The 19,746-nt window shown below is 34.6% G+C and overlaps 1 long non-coding RNA gene across 3 annotated transcripts; it reads right to left on the reverse strand.

Moving 5' to 3' along the window:
* Positions 1–3,536: 3,536 nt before the first annotated feature.
* On the reverse strand, positions 3,537–16,636 carry LOC147076451 (uncharacterized). 3 transcript variants are annotated; one of them, XR_015069302.1, is made up of 4 exons: positions 16,406–16,616; positions 14,964–15,098; positions 9,332–10,074; positions 4,966–5,362 (listed from the first exon to the last, which is right to left on the reverse strand). It is a non-coding gene; the product is annotated as an uncharacterized LOC147076451 (long non-coding RNA). The 3 variants fall into 3 exon arrangements; XR_015069303.1 differs by lacking the exon at positions 9,332–10,074 and having other exon boundaries at positions 3,537–5,362; positions 16,406–16,636; XR_015069301.1 differs by lacking the exon at positions 4,966–5,362 and having other exon boundaries at positions 9,283–10,074; positions 16,406–16,621.
* Positions 16,637–19,746: the final 3,110 nt, after the last annotated feature.

Consider the following 19,746-nt stretch of genomic DNA (forward strand, 5'->3'; position numbering starts at 1 on the left):
CATTTAGAAATTTTACACATTAAACTAGTTTTATTCACATATGAAAAAGGGCATGCATTACATTTCTTAAGTTTTTCACCAGTATGTATAATGTTATATTATGTTATAACCAGTATGTTATAACCAGTTATATTAATGTTATAATATTAAATATGAATATATATTTCGCTTATAAACTTAAATTTTATGTTTATGTTATATTGTACTTGATTAATTAATAGATACGACAAAAATGAATGTTTTATTTTTCCCTGACTGTTCTGTTTTTTCATGTTTTGTTTTATCACCGTTCTGTTTCTTCATGTTCTGTTTCGTCCGGATTCCGTGAAACCATCTGCATCTGCAGTATAAACTCTGTTTACTTAAATAATACCAATAATGACACGATATCTAACATAGATTCACTTAAAAAAAATATTAGTACCAATAAAATATGGTTAAGTATTCTTTTGGTAACGGGTCACCATAAAACTATGTGTACCTACTTTTCTGTACTAACACGACTTCAAGTTCTGTCTAAAACTGTTTTAGTTTATGACTTAACCAGAGGCAAACCAAAAGATGCCCCCTGTATGTCTACAAATATTATAATTATTCTTTAACACACGTTTAAGTTTATCTCCACATTCGAGAATCGTACCTTCTGCAAGAAGGTAACGCACTTCCCATTTTGTTTGTGTTCCCTGTGTAATATTATGAACTTAATTCTTTAATATGTAGGCGACCATACCACTCTGCATTACATGATTGACACACTTTAATAATAGTATGTATGTTTTATTGTCAAACAAAACAATAGAGCGAAAATGATGGTCAGCATTTCCTCAATCATTGCTAGATCAGTACCTTAGGGTTTCTAGTAATATATGGACTGCATTTTTATAAATAAGAAGGACAATCCATGAATCCTCACTTACTTATCGAGTCCGTCACGCGGCGCACTGATATCGTCACGAGTCGTTCACTCGGCCATCATTTCACTCTCAGTTGATTAATACAATCAATCTCTCGATCACATCGATCTCACCAGTCATTGCCGACTCAATCTAAAGATGGCGCTGCACCAGTACATCCATACCCGTGATTATAACTGTACATTGTCATCTTTATTTTTGTATTTATTTATTTTCGTATATAAATAGACTTTTCTCTCCAAACAACAAATACATTTTATCTCCTCCACGTCACTATCCCCAAAAATAATGAAATAATATCCACATTCATTCATTTCCAGATTATTTGGCCGCATATATTTTTCGTATTAGAGCAAACGTTACGATTTTATCAACACGTGTTTTCAGAATAAAGTGTTAGGCCAGCGCCATCTTTAGATTAATAAATCCTGAGCATATCTTTTTGCACAAGCAACGAGTGGTCCACTGTTCAGCTATCAAAATCAGATCCTAGATTGCTTGACATATTGAGTCACCTTTTCTCGTTTCAAATTGAATTATAAAAAATTCTCAAATCAAATATATTTACTATCAGTGTTATTTATAAATACTATACATTCCTGTTATTCATCAGCTGTCAAAGTCAGACTAGTTCTTCACACAAAAACCGGTGATAATATCGATTTCCAAAACATGTAGCATTGACCTATGCATTACATTATAGTAGAAGGTGTGTTAATGCTATATTTATCAAGTAACTCATATATAGAAATCAATCCATTCCCTGTGTGAACACGACTAACGCATCAGTATGAGCACTTTATAGAGCAATGGCAGGTCATCCATAGACAACAACGGGATGGGCGGAAAAGGTAGGACCAGTTGTTGTGAATGTATCGGCTTTCTACTTGAGTCGGCAATGGTTACGTGCATCTAAATTCATAAATGTGACAAAAATATGATGTTTACCCAGACATGTCAACTTGTGTATTTTGAGATTTTCGGCAAATATTACCCTAATATGATTTAGAACCGGTATGTTAGATTTTATACGCTGTTAAAACGGTTTTCATTTTGTATTGTGTTGTGGTTTCCAGTATGTGTGTAATTTTGTCTTTTGAGATTACTGCTTTCGTAGTGTCATATGAACAAACATCGCTTTTAAACTATTTGTAAGCAGTAGGTGCGTCCGTGTATGTGCGTTTAAGCAAACTCGAGCTTGTGCCTATAGGTATGTGCATTCATAACATTTGAAAGTTTTATCAGAAGAATGTTTATGCTTATGCATTTTTAGGCATGCAGACGTCTATGTATAATCTATTATCATATCATTTTGAGGTAACAAGTCGTTCTACCTTCATAGAAATATATAACGCATTTGAATGTTTTTCCATCCCAATCATCTCGGCTTTCTACGGCACGCAAGCCTTATATGATGTTAACATGTATTATTAATAATATTAATACTATCGACCGAAGGTACTTGATGGAATTTGAATTTAAATTCTAATGGTTTCAAGCTCTGTACTATTCCATTTAAGTCGTTTTTTGTGACCCGGGTTTCACCTTTCGGCATCTTCAGGCGTCGTGTACACTCACCAAAGGTAAACACACCTTAACTCTACCTTATATAGTAAGTCAATACAATAAAGTAGGTAAAAACTCCATTACCTACCTATTTAGTCAGAGGTCACAAAAAATACAATAAACAAATTATGAATAGTTGAAGTGTCAGTAAAATTATTAAATGAAAAACACACGTTTGATATTGAAAAGGGTGCAAAACTACTTCACAGTCATACGGGTGATTATAAATTATTCTACCAAGAAATATTAGAAATAAATAGAGCACAGTTGCAGAGCTTACCTATCTTGAATGATCAACTTAACTTTCCTAGTAGCCCTTTGTTATATCCTATATGATGTTTTACATAAATGAGACTATATTTTGGTCATTGTTATTGACACAAAATTTATATATGTATGTATGAGAATGTATGGATGAGGATTTAGGTATGTATAGGTGTGTGTATATACATATATACTATATTGGGTGAGTTATATAAATTATATCAAGCAAGTTTGTATACTTATATAGTTTTTAAAAATAATGTTATAAACGTAGGTACCATGTAAGAGTATTATTAAAGACTAATATCTCATTAGTTAACTCCATTAATTATTTTTCTTAGAATTGACGATTTACACCTCTTGAGTTTAGTATTTTTATTGTTTATAAAGAATAATGATCTTTTATTAGGTTTTTGACGATTTATTATAATAATATGCTATCGAGTGTATTGTTATTAATAAGATAGGGTATTTACTAATTAGCTTTTTTACTGACACTTCAACAATTCATAATTTGTTTATTGTATTTTTTATGACCTCTGACTAGATAGGTAGGTAATGGAGTTTTTAACTAGGTACTTTATTGTATTGATTTACTACGTATATAAAGTAGAGTTAAGAGTGTTCGTTGTCAGTGTGTGTTTAACTTTGGTGAGTGTACACGACGCCTGAAGATGCCGAAAGGCGAAACCCGGGTCGCAAAAAACAACTTAAATGGAATAGTTAGTACAGAGCTTGAATCCATTAGAATTTTAACATGTTTGTTTGATTTTATGCTTCTTCTTCTTCTTTGGCCATATCCGCCTCTTAACTGGAGCATATTGACACCACGCGGCGCCTCCAAGAATCCCTGTCGCTCGCCAGTCTTCTTGCTTCGTTCCAGGTCAAACCAGCATCCCGTAGCTCCGCCGTATACACTCTGTAGATTTTATTTAGCGGCCTTCCAGGTCGCCGGAATCCGGTCGGCTTGAAAAACAGGCAAGCCAGGTTAAAGTTCTCTTCTGGCATTCGCAGCACGTAGCCGAGCCAGGTCCAACGTCGCCTCTTCACTTTCAGCATGATGAGAGGCTGCTTGGTGCGTTCTCTTATCTCCTCGTTGCTCCTAAAGTCATACCACCGCACACCCAGTATTCGTCGCAAACATCTGTTTTCGAAGCTCAGTATACGGTTGCTCTGAGCCTTCGTAAGGTGCCATGATTCGCCACCCATTCGCTTTTATGCGCTGTTAGTTAAAACGGTTTTTATTTTGTATTACATCCAGCATTTTTCATTTTATGTTTTTTAAGACTACCACTTTTCGAAGATTGAAATGAACAAATATCGCATTTAAACCGTTTGTTACAATCGTGTTGGTTCCTTATGTGTGTTTTCAACCAAGTCAAATGCAAACTTGCAAAAGAGCATTCATTACACTTAAAAGGTTTATCAGTAGAATGGGTATACTTATGCCTTTTTAGGCATGCAGCCGTCTTGCTAGCATAGGAACATACGTCGCAATGAAATATTTTTTCATCTGTATGTTTCGTTTTATGTATTTTTAAATTGCCAAACGTTCTCGATGTATAACTACACACATTGCATTTGAATGGTTTTTCCTCGTCATGAACCTCTTTTCTATGCAACTTAAGGGTTTTAAATGCTAAACATGAAAATGAACAAATATTACAAGGATATGATTTCCCATTATCATGCGTCATTTCATGTTGCTTCATTCTATGCATTTCAAGACATCTATATGAGCAAACATTGCATCTATATGAATTTTCACCAAAATGTTTCATTACATGTAAATTATATATCTTTTTTTCGGAGCATATATAAGAACAATGCTTGCATTTATATGGTTTATCAACAGAATGTGTTCGCATATTATGCATTTTTAAGCAATAAGACGTCCTACCTTCATATGAACAAACATTGCATTTGAATGCTTTTTCATCAGAATGAATCATTTTGTGCTTTTTTAAGCATTGAAACACTCTGGTTTTAAAAGGACAAACATTGCATTTATATGGCTTTTCGCCAGTATGTGTCATAATATGTGTTTTTAAACGTGCATTTACCCCTGATGTATAGGAGCATTGATTGCACTTGAAAGGTTTTTCATCGGAATGTGTCCACTTATGCCCACTCAGGTCTCGAGCCGTCTTGGCTGCATAAGAACATATATCGCATTTGAATGGTCTCTCAGAATGAACGGTTTTTTTGAACATTTTTTTTTGATTCATTGAATCTCGTTTGTCACAAATTTGACGTTTATCAACAACCACAACATAATTGTGAATAGTTTTGTGTATATTTAAAGCATTTACAGATCCAAATACGTCATTACATACAATACAAATAAAATTTCGTGCGAAATGTATAACTCTTTTCAATTTAATTCGGACCTCTTTCGGTGAATCGATTGTTAACACTTCCTTTTTGATATTTTGTTTATCTATGGTTATCTCTGATAATTGCCCCTTCCCATCTTCATCTTCATCTGTTTTAGAGTGTGAACGTCTGTAAAATGCATTTCGATTATTAGTCTCAATTATTGAACTCGCACCAAGCAACGGTGTATTAAGTCTTTCATCAGTATTATGACGTTCCGTGTAACAAGTTTGCGTAGAAACCTAAAACAAAAATATTTTTAATTTTAAAACCAATACAGATTCATCATTGCAACTTTATATATTGACTAAACCTACACAGCGGATACCACAGAACAGATAATAAATAGAATACCGATAGGCTATATTCAATACGCCGCATGTTGATGCAGGGTTTTGAAAGTGTGAGTGTCCTACGAAAATGAAACACGATACACCAACATTAAATGAGCGTAAATGCATAAAACGAGAGCAGTTTTCACTATTCGACGTAAAACGTATTCTTGACACGTGTGTAAGTTTAACCCGGATTCTTCCTTACTCGAGTCGGTTACCTGCTATCGCCTTACTCGTTATGTATTCCAGTTCCCATTATTTCCGAGTTCCCTGGAGGATACGTATTATTCTGTAAAGCACAGGTTCTCAACCGGTCGATCTCAATTATCACGATATTAATACTATCGACCGAAGGTACTTGATAGAATTTCAATTTAAATTCTAATGAATTTAAATTTGTACTATTCCATTTGAGTCGTTTTTTGCGACTAGGGTTTCGCCATTCAGCATCTACATGCACTATGTGCACTCAGCAAAAGCCAAATACACACTGACAACCAATACAGTTCACTGTAACGTATATAACAAAACAGTAAAGTAGGCAGGTAAAAACTTTTAGGGTTTCCATGGAAATAAGCCGAACCGAATGGTTTATGACGGTCTCACCTTACGCCGAAACCGTTTATTGCCGTAATAAAACTTGTCGAGTGTTCACCCACTTAGCTTCGGATTTGTATATACGGGCGCCGCCGTGTTCCATTATGCTCTATGCAAATAACGGTGTTTGTACATGCGCGCCTATTTGAAACAAGTATTCCTTATATTAAAACAGAAAAATATTTTTTCTCTATGGTCAGTTTTTGATGTCTATGGGCACTTAACTGTCAAATAAATGACAATTTCTCACATTTTGCCGCTAGATATCCCTAGTGGTCCATATATTTTGAACTCGCTATTACATTTACTTTCATATTATTTCTTTTATTTTTCGATTAATACTACATTATGGCCGGATAATCCGAATGTCGAATAAACGTTATTGAATAAATAATCATTACAATATAAACAAATGAAAGTAAATGGTTATCGTGATAGTATACCTACCTACCATATAATTATTATGCATAAATCGATTCCAGCATAATCATGTGAATTGAGTTCAAAATATTATATTACTTGTATTTATTTGATTTCATGAATCTGCGTCTGATGTGTATTTACTAACGAGACTCTTAAATTTGAAAGCGTCGCCGCTTTTACGAAATTTGCGGCATTGTAGATTAGCTTTATCTACGAAAGCAAAGTTTACTACCTATAAATAAAGCATTCATGATTGAATAAAATGAAGCACCAATTATAGAATCAATTGTAAAATAGATAGTACCATTAGACAATAATCAAAATAATACACTGAATCATAATGAAATACGGAAGAAAACAAGTACCTATGACAATTATCAACAAACGCGGGCTGTCAGTTGCGATCTGTCAAAAATGGACTCTGCCGAATTTAGCAATCGGTTCGCTAAACTTATGGTAGAGGGGCATTAGGTGTTCGGGTTCGGCGAGATGCTTATGTACTAAATTTGGATGAACGCAATTATACGGGCGTATTATATATCTGGCGTAAAATCGCATTCGAAAATTTTGGATGAAAACCTTATTTATCACCTACCGACCTATTTAGTCAAGGATCGCAATAAAAAAATATAGCAAACAAATTATGAATAGTTGAAGTGTTTGTAAAAAGCCCCCTACCTTATCAATATACACTCGATAAGCGTATAATAAATCGTCAATACCTAATAATAGATCATTAGTAATAATTAAAACAAGGGAGAAAGAAAAAGGGGCGAAACCAAGGCCTGAACAAAAACGATGTATGAGTGCGAGTGAGAAAGTATTCGGCACCCTTATAATCTCTGCGACACGCGCTAGAGTAAGATAAAAGGTCTACATATTTTTGAGTCAGTTTCCAAAAGTATCGCTGGCAAATCGTGGTGAATCGCTTTACGTAGCATCGATAATCTGCGAGTTCGGGTTGCTAAATTTGCTATTTTTTGTGTTAAACATAAAGTCAGTGGTATATATTTTTAGTTAATTAAGTAGGAAAGGTGGTTCTGCGTGTTGTATTAAAATATGGTAGCCGTACTGATAAGCAAGAAGATGGTATTACGTTTCATAAGTAAGTTGATACATGTTCGTGATAATTTATTTGTATTTTGTTATATATTTTAATATCAGTGACCTAGTGTTTCTTTAAAATAACTTAAATTATGGAAATCTTTACCTAATGGTTGCATTTTGACCGCTTAAAAATACTATATAACGTAAAAAAAATAGAAAATTATATTTTAATTCTGAGCGTCTAGTGCGAGCACTTTGGGCGAGCACTAGCGAAATGGTCTATGGTCTCGAACATTTGTAGGCGAATGCGTTCGCTCGCCCACAAACCAAATGCACGGCACGTAGCTTCATTTAGCAATGCAACGGGTGGCGTCTAAATGTATCTATAGTCTATGGGTGAAACGCTGATCCAAAGAGTGGTACAAACTGAGAAGCCGCTTCACTCACGAACATTTATTATGAGGTGTTGAATCATATTACAATTTTTTTCTCAGAATGGACCAAGAATGTTTTGACACCTTGTTAGAGCTAACTCGACCAAACATCGAAAAGCAAGACACTGTAACGCGCGAAGCAATTCCTGCTAATCAGAGATTTTCTATAATATTAAGATAGTTAGCGTCTGGCATGGATTTGGAAGACTTGAAGTCCCTATGTACCATTGCCCCACGGACATTGAAAGTAATCATCATAGAAACCTGAGGTTATAACCGAGAAATTAAAAAAACAATATTCCGGTAGGTATTTTTATTTTATTTTTAAATAAACAATGTAAAACCAAATGGACATAATTGATGCTGGGTGTCTTACTTTTTTCAAAAAAAAGATTTTTTTCTATTGTTTATAATATATATTAAGTGCTTTCCAAATTGAGTTACTATTAGCGATCGGCTTTTGTATTTTAAATCAAAGTAGGTATTACTTTAATTACTAACCGACGTCACGGCAGTGACGTCCCGTGGGGGTAGGCAGATTGAGCGTCGCTTGGGGGCGGCAGTTACTTGAAGGGCGGCAAATCGAGGAAAATCATTCGGTACCTATAATATATAGAAATAGGTACCCGAACTTAGTAATAACAGAAATATCTTTCCATTAAAAAAATCAGCTGACTGCTTGGAAATAAAATGTATTAATTGGCATAGAAGGTTTAACAAGACTGTAATTTTTTTGTCGGGTTCGCGATCTCTAGTTTACTTCCGTTGTACTTGTACGTCACATCCTTGATGACCTGCAATGACACGTGCAGATTTGCTAATTATATTTTGAATTATAGGTAGGTGCATACTTACCTAATTAATGTATCCAAATATTTTTGCCGGTCACTTGCGAATTTTGAAAGTTTTCAGGTGTATTTTTAAATGTAAGTATCTGAAATCGTGGACTCGCAATAGTTGCAATACTGTCTATTGAAGTAGAGTTGGCATTTAAATTAGATTTAGTGGATTATATTTTGTTAGTAATGTTTGTATACAACACATTTCTTAGATATTGGAGTCATGAAAGGATGATAAAAAATACTGTATAGAAATGGAGCGGCATTTTGGCGCTGCCGAGGGGCGGCATTTTATCTAGGGACGTCACTGCGTCACGGATCACTCCAAGATTTTTTGTTGTCACTTACTTGAACTTGCTAACATTTTTTAATGAACTATTGACTAAGTTCTACTAACTATTATAAATAACCACTTTTACTTACTTTTACACAGAGTTACAATGCTTTCTTCGTCAATTTAGAAGTGTAACACATCAAAAAAGATCGTGCGTAAATCATTTCAAGTTTATTATTAAAATAATCATCAGTAAACTTACAATTATGGAGAAACACAAATATCAGTAGATTTCTTGAATTTCGAAAAAAAATCAAAAATTCAGTATATTGGCAAAAAAATATCAGTAGATCTACTGAAATTTCAGTAGACATGGCAACACTGGAGCAAACGTTCCTCAGAGTAATATGTCACTCGTTACGACCAGAGACACTTGATCGAATATTGGATTTTGCTGAATGCCGGAAGCATATAATAAGCAATAATTATTATTAATAATTCATCATAACTACACTACACTTCATCATAACACATATCTTTTGACAATGGCCTCTACAACGAGCCCAAAACGTCGAGGAAAGAAGAAAGAAGTACACGCGGTGGAAACCCAAGAATCTATTACGATAAAAAAACAACCGTGAAAGTCTCTAACATTTTATTCCGTCAGCTTGTTTCTGGAGATATTTTATGTGGCGACACGGAAACCGCTGGTCACGTAGATAGAAAACAGACTCCTTTCCTTGTTAATGTACCCATTTCAGCTTCAAATAATGTATCATTAATAATTTTCTCAGCATAACGTCTCTGGTCTGGAGCTAATCGGTTTAATTTTATAGCCCAGCCCTTAGCTAGTATATCTGCTTCATTTTCTGGTATTTTAAAATATGATGTAGCTGAATTCACAAGATGATCTGTTGCAATATTTGAAGTTGATTTCTTTTTTTTCGTAGGAGGGTGTGTAGTTTGAACAGTAGACAGTTTATAAGGTTCTTCGGGCAATGATTGCTGTAACAAAACAGTACAACAAATTATTTTTTGTTTCAGGTACCAAAAAAAATTGTGGATTGGAAAATAGTCGCACAACAGTTTAAAAACGATCGAGCTTTCATAATTGGATAAGTAGTGCTGATCAGGGCTCGAAATGGACCGGACCGCACCGTAGCGCCGTTCTGGTTCGTGAAATCAATAAAATTATCGCTCCGTCTTATGGAAAAAATACTTTTATTGTCTGAGCTAGATAGGCTATATTATAATAGAAAATCTAACACTTATTTTAAAAAAATACATTTGATAATTATGTAAATATTTTCAGAAAATTGTCGAGCGCTCCGGTTTGTAAACTTTTCCATTTCGAGCGCTGGTGGTGATGGCAAACATGTAACGTTAGAAAAACCCTCAAAATCAGGTACTTACTACTATAATTATAAAGGTACTTTTAATATTGTACTCATGGATATTGGAAATGCAAATTGTCAATTCATGATGATTGATGTTTGAGCCAATGGACAATTAATATCAAATGGTGGTGTTATAAAGAACACGATATTTTGGCAAAAGTAAAGAACCAATTAAATATTCCTGATCTACGTGAATAACCAGACACACATAAAAAGTTTCCTTATTGATTAAAGTTAGAGCGCAGACACACGGCATTGCAATCGAGTACGTAGACGCAGGGTATTATTTGATTCTAATCGGATACAATAATTGGAATCAAATAAGACCCTGCGTCGATGCACGTCGACTACAACGCCGTGTGTCGGCAGCCTTAATAATTGGCGATAAAGCTTTCCAATTAATGCCAAATGTTATGAAGCCCCATAATTATTGATCTTATCTATCAAATGAAAAAAGAATTTTCAAATACAGACTATCTCATGTGCATAGGATTGTTAACAACGAGTTTGGAATATTAACGTCAAGGTTCAAAATATTAAAAAAAAAAAAAAAAAAATGCAATAAGTGCTCGAAAGATAGTAATGGCTTATTGTCACTTATACAACTACTTGTCAGAAAAAAAATATTAGATATTATATTCAACACCCTGTGGATCTATTCTATACACAAGGCGGCTATCGACTTTTATATTACATATAAGTATTATTTACATCATTTTGAAAACAATTCTGAAAAAATATATTGGTAACCAATAGAATTAAAAAAAAAATACGACACCCAGCAGGAATCGAACCTGCATCTCTCGGGTTAAGCAAATAAGTCAACACAATTATTGTACAATGAAGTGAAATTGTAATGAATACTAAAATGAACAAAAATTTTACTCACCTTACAACTTTTAGTATCTGCTATTTTTATTTTCACTTGATCTTTTATAAAAAGAAGATCATTGAAATACCATAACGTGGATTTCACGACGTCATCACCGGATGCACTTAATTTCTTTTTTCGGTGTATCTTTTGGCACTCTTTATTAAAATTTGTACGTAAAATATTAATTTTCTTTTTCAATTTGTCCTCACTGTAATCTGGTTTGTATTTTTTTAAAACACTAAGTATTCTTTGCATTCTTTTATTTTTGTTTATATAATCTCTTGATTTCACTTTCCATAACTCTGGACAATCGCGATATAACGCAATTATAAGCAAAACAAAATCTTGCTCCGCGATGGAGGTAACTTCAGATACACCCGCCATGCTTGCTACTGAACGAACGATTGGCAATCGCACAATCAATTTAAGTAAACGATCAATCAGCTACGTCAATATCAAAGTCCACATCTAATCACTTCATCATCCACTTTCACTTCAACTTTTACACGGATAAGTTTTGTGCATGCGTCAAGCAGAGACATTCGTTTCACTGTCTACGCGGTTCATCAAAGCTTTCACTTCGTCAAGTCTAATCTATGGGCAACTCATAGATAATACACATCAATGTAGAGTATACGTTTTATAACTTTGCACTTTTTAATACATTTGCCTAATTACCTCGCATAATTCACTTGTTTTTATATAATATGTAGTAATAAATAAATAAAATAGATAATATATCTAAAAAACGTATTTTCACATTACATCACTTTCATCCTAGAGCCGGAGTGCAAAGTTATAAAGCGTAACAGTAGAGGTACAATAATGATAAATATTCAGTATTCTTATATGAATTAATAAACGGAATCTTTTAAAATAAATACTGATATTATACTGATTATTTGGAAAGATATGACAGCAAACTTTTAATTGTGTGTTTTACACTTTGTATGCATAATTTATTCGTTTAATGCTATGGGTTATTTTGCATAATCTCTCTACGCAATTCGAATACCTACTTAATAATCCAATTATCCATTTTAATCGACTATTACGAGAGACAGAGTATTAACTAAAATAAATATTGTCGATACCATAGACTAGTAACAGCCTTCCCGAACAAATATGAAGTTGCTGGAGCCTGGAGTATTGAACAGAAATCCAAGGGGGTCGGATCCGCCTGCGCTAGACATCACAAATAACGGCCATTTTGAAACCAACTTGAAGCACGCGATGCGCAGACGAAGCATGCACTGTGATGAATTCGTGAGACGAACGGAAAAAAGCCCATATGTGGACAGGTGCCTAACAATGCGCTTCGATCAATATTCTCATTATTTGACGTCAATTGAGAAGTCGCAAATGGCAATTACCTCTGTAAACGATCAAATAGTTGCATCAATGAACATCATTGACAATAATTATCGACATTGACAACGTATGTTATCACGTATCTACCAATATCTTTAGGTTCAATTGTTGAGACTTTAACGAATGTACAGCAGACAGAATAAACAGATCAATAAATAGAATTCCGATAGGATATACCCCAAAACTGAAATACCTAACGGGTGTGGAGAAACAGGCAACCGATCTCGAATATGGAAGAATGTGGGATAAAATTAAACACGTGTCAAGAATACGCTTGTATTTCATTCTGACAACTGCTCTCGTTTTACGCACCGACGCTCATTCAATATTGGTGTATTTGAAATTGCAACACACACTATTGCACGTCTATAATGTGTTTTTCATTTTCGTAGGAAACTCTTTCTTCTTTATTTCTTTCGACCATGTCCGATCCTAATAAGATCATATATGGGCCTCCACAGAGTGAAGGTTTGTAATAACAGATTTTGATTTTACGAGAAATAAATGTCAGCCACTTGCTCAACCTATTAGGTCCATACACAAATTGAAAAACAACATGTGTACTTGCCAGACCCAGGATTCGATCCTGGGACCCACGACGCTATAGGCCGTCGCTTAAGCCGACACTCACACATTCAAAACCATGCGTCAAAATGTAGTGTATTGGGGTGTATCCTATCGGAATTATGTATCAACGCAATATGTCGAATAGGTGTATGACTCACACAGAGGTGCGTTTCACTAACGCAACATGATGCAACGATTCGTAAGAAAATTTAAAAGGGGACCTCCTAAAATTTTAAATCTGCTACTCCTATAAAATGAATGGATAAAGAAGGTTTTGATTAAATATGCCTTCATTATTGTAATTCACATACTTCCGTTATATTCGATTGTAAATATAAATTCATAAAAACTATTTTCAAAATACCAAATTGGTAGGTAGGTATTCTGGTGTAAGTACCTATGTAATTATTACATAATATGTATTATGATTCGTAAGAAATGAGACTGTTTCAATTAAAATTGTGTTTTTATAATTTATGCACATTAAAAATTGTTTGAATGCTTGGATTTATTTCAAAAAATAAAATTACATTTTTAATTAACTATTTTTTTTTTAATTGAGAATAAAAAATATTGTCAATTAAAAGTTATTAGCAAGTTCAAGTAAGTTACAACAAAACATCTTGGAGTGATCCGTGACGTCGGTTAGTAATAATTAAAGTAATACCTACTTACTTTGATTTAAAATACAAAAACCGATCGCCAATAGTAGGTAGGTGAATTTGGAAAGCGCTTCAGAGATTATTAAAAGCCATTAGTTAAAATTTGTCGCAATTAACTATGACGCCTTTAGCATAATGGTATATGTGCATGGGCGCGATAACCGAGAGATGCAGGTTCGATCCTGCGGGGTGTCTTACTTTTTTTCAAAAAGATCTTTTCCATCGTGACATATACCTGTTATCGACAGGCTTTTGTTGATTATTAAATAAAAGACGGGCCGAACCGCAACCCTGATCTCTATAAACAATTGAGTAAAACACCTGATCTGGTTCCCTGCTCAACTACGTTAAAATTTATTTATGGGTAAAGGCCTTCGTCCGGTGCGTGAAAATCACTTACTGGGCGGAGGTGTACTTAAGATAGATTCTAATTTTAAGACTAAATATAATGTATAACATATAAGTATTTAAATATAATAAATTTTGCCGCGCATTGCGCAACGGTAAAATCCCCGCGCGCCTGCGCCGAGGTGGTCCTCGTGATTCGTCAAATCAAAAGAATCACGCGATAAAATTTGGCCAATCACGAGAGTCCTTTTTGCTGATCGGCGTTGGTACGGGGAATTTAAAAAAGAGAAAAAAGTTAGTAAGCGTCCCTTGGAAACTATGTACGGACCTGCGAAACTTATTGTAAAAACAAAATATATGAACCTGTAAAGAACATTTAAAATATAAGATAATACCAAGTTACGCACGAGACAGACGTGGTTTCATTTAATTTCTCCTCAATTTAAAGTATTTTTTTGCGAATCCGGGGTTCGATGGACACCTGAGCTAGCCGCTGGAACCCCGGACATCTCAATCGGTTATAATATTTTTTCTCAGAAGTGTTTTCAAAATTATGTAAGTCTGTTTAAAATTAGATTGTTCATTTTTTATCGTAGGGGGCCTCAAAATCAGTCACTGCGTCGGGCTTCTACGTCACTAAATGCGCCACTGGGCGAATAATAAAATATTGTATACCTGTTGATCATGGTTGTCTATCGCCGCCTTCGAGCATTCACCAACGTCTTGAAACGTGTGACAACTTTCATTGAGGTCTGATGTTTGTAGAAAATCGACTTCGGTTTTGATTTCCACGTCAGGTTTAATGTCAACCTACGAAAAGACCACATACATTTTCTAAAACATAAAGATTGGGGGTTTAAACCTTTTCGTATCCGGAATTTGTACATATGCAGTTTACCGTATCACACTTTGTCGTGAAATTTAATGTTAGTAGGTATCGGAAATATCGTCTTTGTTCTGGCAGAACACACTAACTGGACAATACTAGTTTTGAGTAATTTGACTTTGAAATTGTTAAAATGTTTGAAATGGTCTATCATGTGAGTTTATTAAGTAATCGTAAAAAGGATGACTTTAAAATAAAGACTGTTTATTTATTAAGAAGGTTTCCAGACGGTAAAGTTTGAAATAAGGAACATTTTGGTATAACTAATTTTTCGAATTAGTGTCTTCTGCCAGAACAGTGACGATATATGGTCGTATATTAAAGACCGCCCAACCTCATTGGGTCGTATAGTAATGAGATAAAATTCATGTATAAATAAAACACTGTCCTTGTCGGTTTACAGGAAGCCAGTGGCAAACAAATTTTAAAAATGCTGGATTGTTTGTTAGGTTAGATTAGGTATGCATTCTTGAATTTTGCCAACGTAATAAAAACTACCGAAATACAAGATAAAGACAGTAGAAAATATGCATGCAGTGACGTCCCTAGACGAAATGCCGCCCCTAGGCGGTGTGAAAATGCCGCCACATTTTTTTGTATACACTACTTTTTATCATTCTTTCATGACTGCAACATCTAAGCAATATATTATATGGATACATTACTAACAAGATAATATATCTCTGCTTCAATAGACAATATTACGAGTCTACGGTTTCAGATAGGTACAGTTAAAAATACACCTGACAACTTCCTAAACTCTGCGAGTGACTGGCAAACATATTTGGATAAATTTTAAATTAGGCATGGACGTGTCATTGCTGTTCACCAAGAACGTGGCGTCCAAAGACAACGGAAGTAAACTAGGCATAGCGATCCCGACAAAAAATAAAGTCCTGTTAAAACTTTTATAGTACCCAATTAATTCATTTTGTTTCCAACCAGTGAGCTAAATTTTTTAATGGAAAGATATTTCCGTTATTACCAAGTTATGATTCTCGTCGATTTGCCGCCCTTTGGGTGACTACCGCCCCCAAGGAGGGGCTCAATCCGCCCACCCCTACGGGACGTCACTGTATGCATGTAATTAAATTAGAAATACAAAATATCAAATCGAACATTATCTGAGATGACCGTATACCTAGTATACGGTCAACTCTTTCCGATAAGAAAGCTCACGGCGAACTGCGCTACGGTGAAATGTAATAGACTAATAGAAAAAAATAATAACCTCAAAATTGACATCACAGACATCGTCAACATGTTCTTGTTTGATGAACCGGTCTAAATGCGAATTGTTAATAATTGGAATATAGCTGCTAACACTAGGCTGTGTTACTGTATCGGTTTCAAAGTATTTCGATTCCCTTTTAATATCCATTTTAAATAATAATATTAATAGCTACGTTATGTTTTAATAGAACTGTCAAACGCAGATGGATGAAGGGGCAGTGTTGCTATCTTTTTGTCAGAAATGCTATTTCGGCAGTGTTGCAATATATTTTACCGAAATTATAGGTTACAAGTTAACCATGCAATGGTTGGTAACACTGTCATTATATCAATAGCTTTGTTCTTCGAGCAATTTTAAGTTCGTATCATTGAACCTGGATTGAACGAATCAAATGGCACCGTTGATTTATTTGATTTGGAACCGTTTGGTAGAATGTCCACGGAAACGCTTTTCTGACAACTAATTAGTGTTGCCAGTACTTAAAATTAATTCATAACATATCAGTCTCTAAACGAAACATATTTATTGAAACGTCAACTTGTTATGAAATTCTAACCTCCTATCGTGGTCTACAATAACACATATTTAATAAACTGTCGTATTTATTCATTTTAAATGTACAAAATATAAAGAATGCCTCATGAATAGGTAGCCATTTAGTTAATTTAAAAAATTTATAGGTATGACGAGTTTTTGAAAATTACTTTTGATTAAAGCTTTTATAATAATTGACCACTTGTTCATGTCGACAGTATGATATTGTGACTTAGACGACAATCGAACATAATATTAAATTGATCAAATTCGTTAGGTAATATAAAGATCATTCCGGCTTGATTTTTAACACAGCTTGGTCTGACATAATAATTATAGTAATGATATTAAATCGAACTCTTTGCATAGAAAATATGTGCTGGATTTTGAGATAATAAGACCAAAAGCGGCGTCATGTTCGCGTATGGTTACTCATGAATAATATGTATTGATTATTAATCTATAATATACATAATTCAAGTGAACTCCTATGGTGTAAATGTCTAATATATTAATATGAACACCTCACGATATATAAATGCCGAATAATGCTTATCAACACTTTGAAGATTGCCATTAGTCTATGGATCGTCCGAATTGGTTTGACGTTTCATGTCAAACCATTTCTGATGGTCCGAGAACGGTTTGATTTTCAATGATACACTGAACCAAACGTCAAATCTCAAACCATTTCCGGTCAACTTTCTACTCATACAATTTGTACGTATATTGTCTATGGTTTAGTTTGATTTGTTTCGTTCAGGTTGAAAGTTCCCAGTGCTGCCATATCTACTGAAATTTTGGTCAGGAAAAGAAGAAATTATGATATTTGCGATGAATTAAAGACACTTTTTACATGATTTTTTAAGACGCTTGTGAGATTATGTCAATATGCACGCTTTCACCAAACACAATCGTTGAATTTCATTCATTTTTGTCAATCTACTGATATTTTGAAGAAAAAATCAAAAAATCTACTGAATTTTGAAAATTTTAGTTGGCAACACTGATGCTTCCGTCTATCGACACCTGCTGTCCGAAATAGACGTAGCTGCTTGACTTGCTCGAGTTGCTGGATAGAGTGCTTTCGGACGTCTGAATAGTATCTTCAAAAGTGACCTACCATTATGCCTTAAGCGTAGGGTGTTCAACCAATGTGTGCTACCCGTGCTCACGTATGGCTGCGAGACGTGGACCCTCAACACGAGAGATGTCCAAAGGCTAAGAGTCACACAGCGAGGCATGGAGAGGTGCATGTTGGGCATCACGCGAAAGGACCGTAAAAGAAACGAATGGGTTAGGAAGCAGACAAGAGTACGCGATGTAATGCGCCGGCTACACGGCAGCGACTTGCCTGCGCGGTCTTGCCTGTGCAAAAAAGACGGAACACTCTCGCGTGGCCACACAGCACAGGTAAAACTCCGCAAACCTCAATACGTTTACAACAGAAGTCGTCGTCGTGAAAACACTGTTTTTCGGAATCGCAGCAATGTCGTGTCAAGTGACAATTTGTTTTTGTCACAAGCGCTTTTCTATTGTTTATTGGTTAATAAAAAAGAAATAACCCTCCAGATCCAAGTGGACCAAACAATGGCTATTTAGAAGAAACATACACTCGCATATAAATCAGCATTTTTTGCTTAAATATAATATATACTAGTGGCAGTGACGTCCCGTGGGGGGTAGGCCATGGCCCCCACATCCTGAAGCGGGGCCCCCAGGCCAAGATTGTTGGCGGGTCCTCCTACCCATAGCGTTTCCCAAATGTTGTTCCGCGAGGTAAAAATTAGTATTCAGCGTATTGTTGAGTACCTACCTACATCTACTCGAAGAATTTAATATCGACAGACTATAATCAAAAATTTGTAGGTATTCCACAACCATATAAGTATTTTACACTTTTAACAATCTTGAAGTAAACTTGCGCCACAGGCGACTTTTTTTACTATTAGAGCAAATTTTTTAATTCGTGTATATAGTATAGTACGCGGACCAAAATTATAGTAGGTACGTGGTCCCAAAAATTATAGTATTTTGTCCAAAAATAAAATAGTAGTAGCTACCTACTCATTATTTTCGGTTGAAAATGTATAGGTTTTTAATCATATCATATCATATCATACAGTGCTCGAAATGGAAAATTTCACGAACAGGAACGCTCTATAATTTTCCGAAAAAACGGTATGCTTATTTTTTTTCTTTTCATACGTACGTACGTTGGATGTATAAATGCAACAATAAACTTTGAACTTCTTACGTGGATGTATATTGAGCAAGTGGACAAGGATTGTCAGCGCCGCAGGCGAAAGAACCTCGTCTCAACAAAGTATACCGTCAAGAATTGTATTATTCTTTACTCTTACTTTATCTACCACCCATAATCAGCAGGCATGTTACTTCTACCACCACTCGTCACTGATTATAACTTATATTACTGTCTCATTTGGGATAGTTCAGTTTGTTAACTAATTAAACTTAAAAAACAACATATCCATACCATAAAGATTCAAATTAAAAATTAATTTACATATAACAAATTTTACAGATTATAGATTCAAGACGAGCACAGAATATTTAAAAAAAAATCAAAGAAATAGTATTAAAATAGTGTTTAAAAATAAAGAAATAGATGCAGCAACTATTAGAAAAAATAGTAAATACCTATACAGATACGAGTAAATACAAAATTTATACAGTACATATCTGTACACCGATAGAGCTAACTACGCCATTTAATTATTTAAGAAGTTATAAAACAAAGAATTTATAAACCGTTCACATAAACTCGTTCTCACGCAGGAGGA

The sequence above is a fragment of the Rhyacophila brunnea genome, unplaced genomic scaffold (assembly GCF_057557595.1).
Source record: "Rhyacophila brunnea isolate RB1 unplaced genomic scaffold, BYU_Rbru_1.0 scaffold_13, whole genome shotgun sequence".
Classification (NCBI taxonomy): domain Eukaryota; kingdom Metazoa; phylum Arthropoda; class Insecta; order Trichoptera; family Rhyacophilidae; genus Rhyacophila; species Rhyacophila brunnea.